The 13589-nt window shown below is 40.6% G+C and overlaps 2 long non-coding RNA genes across 11 annotated transcripts in view; one reads left to right on the top strand and one right to left on the bottom strand.

Moving 5' to 3' along the window:
- Positions 1 to 13589, top strand: part of LOC120369796 — an 86041-nt gene that overhangs the window by 34243 nt on the left and 38209 nt on the right. The window lies entirely within an intron of this gene.
- The window catches only part of LOC120369795, a 33726-nt gene that overhangs the window by 15218 nt on the left and 4919 nt on the right, over positions 1 to 13589 (bottom strand). For 3 of the 9 annotated variants that reach the window (XR_005583435.1, XR_005583429.1, XR_005583431.1), the window contains one exon: positions 8349 to 8431. The exons of 5 other annotated variants lie outside the window; for them this stretch is intronic. This is a non-coding gene — a long non-coding RNA (uncharacterized LOC120369795). Of the gene's footprint in view, positions 1 to 2988; positions 3103 to 8348; positions 8432 to 13589 lie in introns of those variants that run through there. One more of the 9 variants, XR_005583436.1, reaches the window with a different exon arrangement.

A 13589-nucleotide genomic window follows, 5' to 3' on the forward strand; every position in this document is an offset into this window, starting at 1 on the left:
AGGAGAATGCGACTTCATCTGGCCTTGCCTTCTGTCAGGTCTCATGGTAAAAGATGAATTTGTTAAAACTTATTCATATAAGTCATAGGCTCTATCCACCTCAGTAAGCCAGTCTGAGATCTATATCTGGGCAGTCTATTCTCACAAACCATGGAGATTCGGTAATTTAGCTCTCTAATCTGATTCTTCTATATAATATTTTGTTAAACCATAACCTATCAACTTCAATGATCCAACTCAACTGTTGAAAATCATGGCAGCTTTTGATAAGACCTATATGGGCAAGATTTTCAGATTGTAAGATGTTCACCATATTGGGACTTGCACCAAATATTCTTATCAGAAATACGTAAATGCAAATACAACAGTACTATGAGGACTCATACCTTAAAGCACCCCAGAGAGATTAAAGACTATTATGGGGCTACATACATTTTTTAAAGTGATTTTCAAATGTGCTAGTGGGGTGCTGTGAACCACATCATTCAGATTTCATCTGAGATCAGGATTTGTTTCAAATCATTCCATGCAGCTTTAGTACCTATGTGTATGCACTACAACTGAAAACAAGCTCTCTTGGTAGATGACATTTTAAAGAATCTGACATTTAGTCAAGGTGACCACAAGCTGCTAACTTTTGAAAAATCAATAATGCAAATAGTGGTCTGTTAGAAATACCAGTGTGAAGTCAGCTTTAAAAAAGCTCATTTTACTTGCATCATTGCCTCTTACTATGGAGAAGGAAAAAAGTCACTGGTTTAATTAATGTCTATGCTTTGTGACACTGAAGTGACTGCTTATATAGGCAATCTGCCAGTAAGGGCTGTTATTTTGCTCTGTTAATATAGGAGAACGAATGGTCTAATTTTAAGCTTGCCTACTTGTCTTTTGTTAGCAACAAAACTGTCTGTAAAAGAGAGATGAAAGCAAGGAAAAGGATTTTGAAAAACAGTACCTGAGTCATGTATCAGCGGGCATACTTGTTAATGTGGTTATGGAACCATTTTCTGTACACAGCAATTTGAGAGCTGGGATATTTTTGTTTCCAGAAGTTAGATAACTTAGATGAGGAAAAAGTAACTGGGACAACACATTTTCACATTTTGTATTTACAGATTGTATCAAACTCATATTTATATACAGAGAGATTATTTGAATACCAATTTGTACTTTCCTTTAATACTATATGTGCACTGCTGTGGCATTAATGTTGGTCCATGCTATCATGCCAATGTGGTTAGGGTGGAGTAGGGTGATGTGGAAATTACTAACTGTTTATAATGCTCTATATGCAACCATTTAGATCAGAGGTGGGCAAACTGTGGCCCGTGGGACTGTCCTGCCAGGCCCTTGAGCTCCTGTCCCCTCCCCCACAGTCCCCTCTCCCTTGCAGCCATACCGCTGCATGGGCAGCACTCTGGGCAGCGGAGTTGCGCACTCCTGCTGAGCAGCGCGGCAGCGTGTCTGGCTCCGGCTGGGTGGTGTGGCTGCCAGACATGCTGCTCTGAGCGGCATGGTAAGGGGGCCAGGGCCAGGGATGGGGTGTTGGATATGGGGCGGGTGTCCCTAGGGCCAGTCAGGGGACAAGGAGTGGTTGAATGGGGCGGAGGTTCTGGGGGGGTGGTCAGGGGATGGGGAATGTGTGTGTGTGTGGTGGGGTTGAATAAGTGTAGGAGTCTCAGGGGGCAGGAGTGTGGATAGGGGTTGGGATGGGGAACTGGGGGGTCTGTCAAGAGGCGGGGGTGTGTATAGGGGTCAGAGCAGTCAGGGGACTGGGAGCAGGGGCGTTAGATAGGAGGTGGGGTCCTGGGAAGGGGTGGTTAGGGGACAAGGAGTGCGGGAGTTGGATGGGTTGGGGATTCTGAGGGGGGCAGCCAGGGGGCGGGAAGTGGGAGGGGTCAGATAGGGGGCAGGGGCCAGGCTGTTTGGGGAGGCACAGCCTTCCCCACCAGGCCCTCCATACGGTTTTGCAACCCCAATGTGGCCCTCAGATCAAAACGTTTGCCCACCCTTGGTTTAGACTGCATAAAGTATATCAATGGGCATCCTCCGATAGCTCTTGACTCTTTTTTTTTTTTGTGCATTATTGGAGTGGAAGAATTATGAATTGCAGGCATTACACAAGACTTCTTAAGAAAGACAAATTTCAAACTGAGCTTTCTGAAAGTTCAGTATGCCAAGGATGCTCTTTACTTATGGAACAATCAGTTGAAATAGAGAGCAAGTATGTCAGTCCACAGTTGAAATTACACCTGATTATGCATAATAAATTACTATGAACATTTTGTGTTACGTTGGTGCACAAAATCTCCAATCAGGATCAGAGGCCCCATTGTGCTAGCTACTGTGCAAACAAATAACAAGTTACAGCTCCTGCCCTGATGAGACTGCAATCCAAAAAGTCAAGACATATGGAGGCCAGGGGAAAGGATTATACATATGCAAATACAAAATATATGTGTATGTGACGGGAGAACTAACAAAACATGTGCATAACATCATTGTGTGTTTGATATCTCTCTTTTCCCCTTTAAGTGTACTACCCCTTAAAGGGTCAGCCTGGAGCTCATAAACAGAAAAGCTGGGGTGCAATTTAAGGAGACTCCCTGCTTGGCACAGGTGAGCTAATCAAACAGTAAGAGGAAGCTACGTGAGGGAGGAATAATGGCACAGTGAAGGGCTAATGATCTCTTCCAGCTGTGTAAGGCTAGCCTAGCCAGGCACAGATGCATTGTTTTTTATTTTTATTTTGGGAGATCTGCACCTGGGTCCTGAGCTAAGAACTTTTGATCTGTTAGTCCATGTGTTCCTTCCCTGGGTCTTCCTTAAAGGACATGTATGTCTTTTGATTAGCTTATTTTGGCTTCTCATTGCCCTGATCTGTGAAAATAGTTTGGTTGACACCAAGGTAAAGGGAAGGTAAAGTGGGACTCACCTGCAGTGCCAAACTGGGCCAAAAGGGTGGCCCATCCCTTTACACTTCCTGTCCTTCATATGTTTTGACTTTTTGGATTGTATATTATTCAGAAGGCTCCTAACCCAACATAGCTGTTCACATCAGGGTTTGGCTGCTAGTTCCAAAGGACATGATTGAGCAAAGTTCTAAAACACAAATGAAACTCTGAGTACATCAGAAGTCCAATTGACTTCAATGGGGTTACTCTCATAGGCACATGCTTAAACACCTTGTTGAATTGAGATCTGAGGGGTCTGGAGAGTGGTAGAATGTATACTGTATGCATAGCACATTGGAAGCATCGTGAACTCAGATCTGTATTAGAAACACTGTTCCTTGTAACATGATCATCATATACTGTGACTTAAGATGAGCTGTGAAGTAAGTGCCAGTTATGGAATTTGAAGCTGTTTAGTAAGGGCATAGACCTTTCCACACAATTTAGCTAAAATACAAATCAATGTGAATAAATCACTAAATTTTGTTATTTATGACACCCTTACCTCTCCGCTGAAGTCCAGTACTTTTTAAGTCAGTGGGGTTGCATGATTGTTACTGATTGGTCAGTAGTCTGGACTCTTTTTATCCCTGAACTAACTGTGCATCATAGTATATGAGCAAAGTTTTAGGTATATTGGGAAAAGAAACCTGCCATATAGATCATTCAAGGTCAACAAAGGTGACGGGGACTGGTTCTGACCTTACCCTGGGGGTAAATAAGGACTAATTTCCACTGAAGTCAAGAGAATTACATTAGTGTAAAACCTGTGTAAGTGAAACTAGAAAAAAGCCCCAAGGATCAGAATATGGCTTGTAAGGATGAACAGGAAAAAAAATTAAGAATAAAGATAGAGAGGCAGAACTCTTTGATCTTCTAGGGTGGTAGGTTTCAACCTTTTTTCATTCACAAACCCCTAATAAATTTCAAATGGAGGTGCGGATTCCTTTGGAGATCTTAGACATAGTCTGAGCACCCTCCAGGAGTCTATGGACCACACAATGAAAACCACTGTTCTAGGGGAAAGTATTTAAAAATCATTTCTAAAATAGTTGATAAAAATTGTAATGAACTCCTGTAAATAGGAGCTGTGTGTTGTTCGTACTGCATATTTATTGATTGCAGCAGGTGAGGAACTTTGTGGAAAGTGTGATATAGGAATGTTCCAGTGGAGTGCTGATGAACTGGAACACTTGGCAGTTTTGTGGCAATACAATGGATGCTGATCTGCCTTCAAATCTAATTGCTCTCAAGCTGACTTTGGGCCTGGATGCTGCACCAGGAGAATCCTTGGTTGCTCTAACTAGCTATGTGGAGTTTGTTTGGTACTCTGATGTGTGTGTTTTAATATTGGAAGAGATGAATAGGAAATGCTGAGGACATCTGAATTGTCCTAGAAAAGTTTTTGTCTTAAGGGAAACCTCTTCTGAATGAGAGTTCCTGAAAGGATGAAAAAGAGAAGCAAGGTACATTCCCCCAAAGTCTGAAAAGACACACACAGTGTCTCCAAGGTGATGCAAGCATCTGTTAGAGACTATTAGAGACAGTTTTGGAAGGGAAGATTTGCTCAGACTCTGTGGTTTTGGTTGTGAAAGGGTTAGCTCTGATATTTGCTGTATTCATATTTAAGGTTTGGGAATGTTGGGATCTAATGCGTAGGTTTGGTACAAATATATATATTTTGTATATGTATGTACAAAGGGTCTGATTCTGATCTCATGTATGCTGTTTTAAACTCATATAACCTCACTGATTTCAACAGAGTCAGAATTAGCCCAAAGAGCTTTGTCACATTTTATAATGTTTATATTAAAACAAGAGTTCAGCTATATTTCTGTGTGGTTGATGGGGAGACTTTTGGAAGCCTCTTTGTCCCTGTGAAAGAGTAGCAGAATGGAGAAAGGTCACTGGTGGCCTCCTACCTCTAACTGCAGTGAGAGCAGCATCCATCTGACTGAAAAAAAGCCCACCTTCTCATCCTTCTGATGTCCTTGCTTTCTTTTGTTATATGCAGTGGACCCTTTTTTGAGACTGAGATGGAGAGAGGATAACAAAGGCCCTATTGTGCAAACATCTGAGAGCTATTAGACATTTATCAGAGACGAGAATAACTATGTACTAAGTAAAAGACAGTTGCCTCCTGCTCCTTTATGTACATAACTATCTTGTACCATTTACTGAGTCAAGACATCTATGACAACGTTTTCTAAAGCAGCTATATGACTTATGAGTTTAAGTCTCATTGTAAGCCCATGCGATGTAAATTCTTAAATATCTAAGCCTCTGAAAATGGGACTTAGGAGCTTGAGTCACTTAGGCACTTTAGAAATTGTTGCTGCTAAAAGCACCCCCCCAACACTTTTTTTTTTTCATTTTTTGAGCATCATATCTGAGGAGAAGGATTAGTTTGTAGTGTACTACTGAAGTACAGTTATTTATTTAGATATGCTTTTGTATGTTTTGTGTTTCATTTTGGGTCTAACATGGCTCCCAAAATCCATAAACTGCTGAATGTATCTTTTTATTTCTTTGTCTCCCAATGTTGTTGATATTCAACACTGGTACTTAGGGTATTTGAACAGTCTGGAGTTCTGAGCTATTTTAGGAACATTCAGATTTACTTTTTCTTGGATTCTGAGTGCCTTGCTATCCCAAGTAACATGGGGATGCTTTTATAATGTAATTTATCCGTAGTATTCATGAATGGAATCATGTAGGATGGAGGAAATATCTTTGGATGTTTGATAAAATATGTGAATACAAAAGCTGATGGCAAGCTGAAAATCTATTTTGTCCATTTTAATACATTCTGTGGCCTTTGTCTGTCATGAGTGGTCCATTGTTAGTAGTTTATTATTAACACATTGTATTATGTATGTATATAAATCAGCAGTCTGGAGTGTATAGAATTCAAGTTTTATACCAGACATATCATTATGGTATCTGAGAGCCATTCAGAGTTTAAAATAAGTATAATGGGTCAAGACATCTGCAGATGTAAATCAGTGTAGCTTCATTGACATCAGTGGAGCTCTGACAATTTAGACGGGTTGAGGATCTGGCAGTGGCTTATATCAGTCAAGTGGGATTCCTTTCCAATCCTCACAGAAAAAAGACTTCTTGGTTTATTTTATTGCTGTTTGAGGAACAAGGTGAGCTTTGTATTTGGGTCAGAAAAGGGCAAGGTTTGTAGCAGTTCTTAGTTGAGGTCTAGAATTTTGAATCAGCCTCCAAGAACAATCTGTCTCCTGCACAAATGAGCTTCACTCTTGCTGTAGACAATTCTACAGAGCCTGAGGAGTAGCATGACTGAGGATGGCAAAGGTACCATGGAGACAGATCTATCTGGGGCTCAAACTACTTAGCACCTTGCAAATAATGACTGAGGTGAGATTTTAAAGGTATTTAGGCACCTACAGAAGGAGGTAGAGGCCTAGTGGGATTTTCAAAAGCCTAACTCACATTGATTTTCCTAAGTCCTTAAACTTGAAGCAAGTGCTTACTAGGAAGCTTGTGCAGTGAACGAAGCATAGGGACAATGTGTTATTGGACATAATATATTCATATTGTAATTAATAGAAATCAGAAGCTAGGAATTGTAGAAAATTGATAACAGAAGCAAAGCATACATGGAGAAATCTACGGCCAGCAGAGTCGAGGACAATATGAAGGAGTTTTTTAACTATATTGAAATGATAGAATTATCAATAATAATGGAAAAACGGCAGAAGCATTCAACAAATATGTGTCTGGGGGAAAAACAGATGGTAACACTCTTTCCTTTACACTAGTTTCTCAGGAGGATGTTAAACAGCAGCTACTAAAGTCAGAGATTTTTAAATTGGCAGGTCAAAGAACTTTAAAAGACCTAAGTGAGGAGCTTGCTGGACTCTGATTTTCAATGTCTTGGAACACTGGGAAAGTTCTAGAAGACTGGAAGAAAGTCAATGATATGCCAGAATTTAAAAAGGGTGAATTAGATGATCCAGGGACTTATCAGTCTGATGTTGATCCTGGGTAAGTTAATGGAGCAGATGATATGGGATTAATAAAGAATGAGAGGAGGGTCATATAATGCCAATAACATAAATTTATGGGAAATAAAACCTGCTAAACTTACTTGATTCTTTTAAATGAGATTACAAGTTTGGTTGATAACGGTAATAGTGTTGATATAATATACCGAGACTAAAATGTTTTGATTTAGTGCTGCACAGCATGTTCATTAAAAAACCTAGAACAATATAAAATCAACATAGCATACGTTAATTGGATTAAAAGATGGCTAGTTGATAGGTATCAAAATGTAATTGTAAATGGGGGAATCATCATCAAATGGGTGTTTTTTATGAGGTGCTGCAGGGACTGGGCAACTGTAATTAAGGCTACATTTTAGTCATGGGTATTTTTAGTAACAAAAGTTCATGGTCCATGACCTGTCAATTACTTTTACTAAAAATACCTGTGACTAAAACTTGGGTGGGGGGCTGTGAGTGCTCGGGGTGGGGGGTGGTCCAGGGGCACCACGGGTGCTGGGGGAAGTGGCTCGGGACCCTGCTGGTGCTGGGTGGGGACAGCAGCGCATGGCCCAGGACCCCCACTGGTGCTGGAGGCGGGGGGAGGGTTGGCAGAGTTGACAGGGGCTTCCTACCCGGCTCCATGTCCCTGCAGCTCCTAGGCAGTGGAGGGACCAGGGACTCTGCACGCTGCTCCTGACAAAAGCACCGGCTACTGCAGCTCCCATTGGCTGTGGTTCCTGGCCACTGGGAGCTGCGGGGATGGGGCCTGTGGGCACAGAGCCAATGCCACCCCAGCCCCTCCACCATCGAGGAGCTGCAGGGCCATGCCAGTGGGAGCAAGGAAGCCCCCAACCCCTGAGGTAAGTGCCCCCCTGCTCCTAGCCCTGAGCCACCTCCCACACACCCAAACTACTGCTGCTGGCTCAGAGGCTGCCCGGCTTGGGCAGCCTCTGAGCCAGCACCAGCCGTTGTAGCAGTCATGGAGGTCATGGAAAGTCACTGAATCCATGACTGCCATGACAGACTCACAGCCTTAACTGTAATATTTTTATCAATGACCTGGAAGAAAACAAAATTCCTACTGATAAAGTTTGCAGATGACCCAAATTGGTGGAGTTGCAAATAATGAAGAGGACAGGTCACTGATACAGAGCCATCTTCATTGGTTGGTAAGCTGTGTGCAAGCAGCCAGTGTAGACCATATTTATAGCATGGGGAACTCTATCCTGGGAAGCAGTGATTTCTGAAAAAGATTTGGGGTCATAGTGGATGATCAGCTGAGCATGAACTCAGAGTTATGCTGTGGCCAAAAGGTCTAATGTGATCCTTGGATACATAAATGTGAGAATATCAAATAGGAGTAGAGTTATTTTACCACTGTATTTGGCACTGATACCACCACTGCTGGCATGCTGTGTCCAGATGTGAGGTCCACAATTCAAGAAGGATGTTAATAATCTGGAGAGGATTCAGAGAGAGGCTGTGAGAATGGTTTAAAGATTAGAAAACAGCCTTATAGTGATAGACTCAAGAAGTTTAAGCTACATTTCTACCTCGATATAACGCTGTCCTCGGGAGCCAAAAAATCTTACTGCATTATAGGTAAAACTGCATTATATTGAACTTGCTTTGATCCACCGGAGTGTGCAGCCCCACCACCCCCGTGTCCCCTCCCAGAGCACTGCTTTACCGTGTTATGTCCGAATTCATGTTATATCGGGTTGTGTTATATCGAGGTAGAGGTGTATTTAGCTTAACAAAGAAAAAGTTAAGTGGTGGCTTGATCATGCTATATAAGTACCTTCATGGGGAAAAATATTTAATAGTGGGTTCTTCAGTCTAGTAGAGAAAAGCAGAACACAATCCAGTGGCTAGAAGTTGAAGCTAGAAAAATTCAGACTGGAAGGAAATAAGGTGTAACATTTTTAACAGTGAGAGTAATTAACTATTGGAACAGTTTACCAAAGGTCATATTGGATACTCTGGTTTCAGAGTAGCAGCCGTGTTAGTCTGTATCCACAAAAAGAACAGGAGTACTTGTGGCACCTTAGAGACTAACAAATCTATTTCAGCATGAGCTTTCATGAGCTACAGCTCACTTCTTCGGATGCTGAAATAAATTTGTTAGTCTCTAAGGTGCCACAAGTACTCCTATTGGATTCTCTATCACTTTCAATTTTTAAATCAAGACTGGCTGCTTTTCTGAAAGCTATGCTCTAGGAATTATTTTGGGGAAGTTCTAACTGCTCTAGCCTGTGCTATACAGGATGGCAGGCTAGTTAGTTGATCAGAGTGGTCCCTTCTGGCCTTGGAATCTATGAATATTGCTATGGAGAGGAGCCAGTATATGCTGCTCTAGTCACAGTTCTGAGGACTGATGCTTTAAGCCCAGTAAATTTCATTGATGTAATCTAGAGGAGAGGTGATGACAACTGATTAATAACAAGGAGAGAATTATATAAGAATGAATAAATGAAAATGAATAAATACACAGGTAATTAATGTGAGCAACATAAAGATCTATGTTTATATATGAATGAAATAGGTTGTATACACACACAATTCCCACAGTTTGTGTAAATAACCATGAGATGGTTTGGGTGGAATGTACAGAAGCATTCAGTGTTAGTTTAGCCCTACTCCCACTAAAGTCAATGTAACTTTTACTACTGATATCAGTGGGAGTGAACTCAGGCACCTGTTGAGTGTTTCTGAAAATCCTTTGGGCAGGAAATATTATATATTTCCCCCATTAAAATCTTGTTATGTAGTTAAAACATATAATGGCTATTGTGACAGTGAACCCTGTACATGCATTTTGTATTCAGATGCCCCCCCAGGTTACTCAAACCCAACTTACGCAAATCCGAATTTACAGAAAAAATTCTGTAAGTTAGAAATAGGAAGAGGGGGTCTGGGGGGGGGCGTAATTATCGGGTATACATTTCTGACTTATGCAAAATTCGAGTTATGCAAGGTGTTCTGAATGGAATGCTTGCGTAAGTTGGGGAGCGTCTGTCTATAAAATATGAGTGAGTGTGTGTGTGTGTATATATATATATTATATAGAGAGAAATTGTCTGTAAAGAAGAGATTATGATACCCCTGATGTTACATTACCTGAAGGAATGAGGTGAGACCCACCTTGTCAAAATAACCCAGTCAATTGTAATGCAGCCTCCGGGACTGATAGCTAGAGCTGGTAACACACAGGTCTATCCGCCCCACCCTCTACTCCCCCCCCCCCAAAACAAATTTATTTTCATTTTAATTTCCATTTCCCCAACAATTCTCTCAAACCACACCCACTTACAACCCAGCTAATTGAGGAGGGGAAGCCTACTACAATAATATAAAAAGTTGAAAGCATGACTAAAGATAGCACTAGAACCACGAGATCGGTACAGTCTTTTGAACAATTTTTCATTGTTGCTTGTGATATAACTTAAACATATAGAAGATTTTAATGAGAAAAAAATCTTAAGATTATATACTGTGCTAAAGGTCTCATAGAAACATTGCTAACTCTGAGCATTCAAAATAGTTTATGGCCAAAATATCATGAGATTTTTAAAAAAATAGATACTGGGTCTTTTTAAGCAACAAAGAATCCTGTGGCACCTTATAGACTAACAGACGTTTTGCAGCATGAGCTTTCGTGGGTGAATACCCACTTCCTCGGATGCAAGGGAAGTGGGTGAATACCCACTTCCTTCCTTGCATCCAAGGGAAGTGGGTGAATACCCACTTCCTTCCTTGCATCCGAGGAAGTGGGTATTCACCCACGAAAGCTCATGCTGCAAAACGTCTGTTAGTCTATAAGGTGCCACAGGATTCTTTGTTGCTTTTACAGATCCAGACTAACACGGCTACCCCTCTGATACTTGGGTCTCTTTATTTGCTTTCTGCCTTTAGGGTGCACTCAGATAACATTTTAAAGGTTTTCTCAGCAACCATGATGATAGAAACTTCCTTTAAAACAAAGAAACCAACAAAATCAAAATTTAGATTATCTGACTTCATATTCTCAATCCATGACATAAACTCAGTTGATTAATTTAGGTAATACTGAGCCTGAGCAGTCTTCTCAAGTGCACTGATGTCTTTTGGGAACTCTTGTCACAGCTCATAATTACACTGGGTAAGATCGAATGTGAGTTCCGCAGTGGTGGGCACCCTGAAGGTGCCTCAGCTTGTCACACTAAATAAGACAACTCCAACACCACCACGTTAATGCCCATCTATATTTGCAGAGATGGGCTAAAATTAGAGTATTCTGAAAACTACATGGTAGTGAAAGTTTAAACTCCTCCCTTCCTCCCCAACAGACACTTAAAAAAAATCTAGGACACCAGGTTGGCAGAAATATTTTATCAAACTAATTTAATCAAAGTCTAAATTAAAGGAGAAAAATTGTACCAAAATAAATAATAAAATTAGTTTGTTTTACAGTTAAACTACTGATTCTAGCAATAAAGAAACTAGGACTGATTCTCATTTCTGCTCCAGTGCTTTTGAGTTTATTATACTCAAAGGAGCCCAGATTCCAGTCATGGCTATCCAAAGGTGAATTTCCCTAGAGGATAGCAATTCCCCATTGATAAAAATCCAGCAGAAGACAGGACTTACACCATTATCTTTACCCTCCCGTCCCACTTCAGCAAGTGGACATTTCAGGATGAGGGAGAGTAGAGAGAGGGCATGTTTTAAGATGTATTATCTCCCTACCCCATGATGAGATTGACACCTTTGCCTATTTAGCCCACAGTTTTGCTAGCCTCTTTTGCTTCCATATAATACTGAAATCTTGTGTGTTGTCCTATATCAAGCCTAGGTCTATATCTGCATTTATGCTTTCCAAGTTTCTCTCACCCATTTCATATTAATGTTCCAGATATTGGCATTTACTGCTTATATTAATAAATGTTCATAGGTCTATTTGCATTATTTCTCTCTTCACGGGTATTTGCGATTTCTCCCAATTTCAGGGTAAGTTTTAGGCCTCAGTCTCCATGGGTGGGTTTCCATTCACATGTGTAAAATTTGTGTTTGTGCATGAAGATGCATTTGAATATGCAAATTGGGTAATTAGGTGTGCAACTGAAGGAGTTAGAAGTGCATGTGGAAGTCAAAGTCCTGGATGCACCAAACTGCATGTAGTAACCACTTTTTAATAATTTAGGCCAAAATATAGCATTGGTAAATAATAAATGTAACTCTGATAGTTAGCACTACGTGATTTAGTAATGAAATAGAAAGCTACCTGCTGATTACAAATTACTACATATTAGCCCTGTAGTGTTCAACTTTTAATTATGAAAACTTAAATTAAAAAAACCCATGCCTTGAATATGTGATCATTAATAAATCATTTATAGTCTTTGTAGAGCAGTTTATTCCGAATTATAGGTTATAGTGAATATGCAGTTTAGGAGTTAGTTTTTAAACAAAAACATCATTTCAATAAAAAATACCCTGCTTTTACTGTGCCTGGAATGTATTGTCTCCCCGCGCCCCACCTTTTGGACAGCTTTCTTTGCTCATTGCCCTAAATAATAAGTGGCAAGGCAAGACTTGAAGTTTAGTTAGGCCTGTATGGTGCAATTTTATATTTCACTATCAATGACTCTTTTTTAAGCTGTCATCTGGAAAGAGATAGATGAGAGCAGAGGAGAAGCGAGTACATTGTTTGGTGTTTTTATCTAAACACCCCAGTTATTAATTCTGTATTTTGCAATCAATGCTTTCAATCATGAAGTTTCCTGGCTCTGCTTGCTGCATCATCAACACAGTCATTCTCCTTCTGTCAAGCTCAGCTTCAGTAAAACTGATTTTTAGTTACTGTTTCTTATAACACATTCCAGTCCAAAGGAGAAAATGTCATCCCTTCAGAACTGGAGGAAACCATAACAAATGTTGTCATCTTTTATCAATGGTAACAACAGGTGAAATAAAAAAAATAGCACTGGTTTGTTTGGGGATTCTGTCGTGCATGTTGTAATTGTCTTTGACAGGCTAAACCTCAGGCTGGTACTGACCTTCTTCTTTTACTCCTAGAAAATAAATAGCTGCAGCCTCTGTTGTTGCTACTGTGTTTGTAGGACAACTCATGGGGCCTTTTTTTCTGTAAAACTAAAAAAATCAATGGGCAAATTCAATCTTGGAGTTGTTTCATTAATTTGGCCCTGTGTGCTAGAAAATCAAAGGAAGATGCTAATATTGGCCATGAATCTAATAACATCTCTGGCATCTACACCTACATGGAGCCCCATTATAGTCTAACAAGCTTCTAAAGGAAAAAGGTCTTATTTGAAACACTGGTCTTTGAGACTCCTTTTGTATATTAAACCCCATTTTGTATATTAAAAAATCGAAGAACCTTACTTTATGAGTGGTCCCACTGAATGGGATTACTTGTGGGATTACTTGTGTGAGTCAAGGCTTGCTCCCAAGCGCAAGGGCTTACTACATGGAGTCGCTGAGCTACAACAGAGTTTGCTTGGAAAGTATTCCCAGATTGGGCAGACCCCAGAGCATAGACTGTTCCTTTGTGTTGCACAATGACTAGGGCTTGTCTACACTGCGACGTTGTCAACAAAACGTTTGTCTTCACGGG

Source organism: Mauremys reevesii, linkage group 8 (genome assembly GCF_016161935.1).
Source record: "Mauremys reevesii isolate NIE-2019 linkage group 8, ASM1616193v1, whole genome shotgun sequence".
In the NCBI taxonomy this organism is placed as follows: domain Eukaryota; kingdom Metazoa; phylum Chordata; order Testudines; family Geoemydidae; genus Mauremys; species Mauremys reevesii.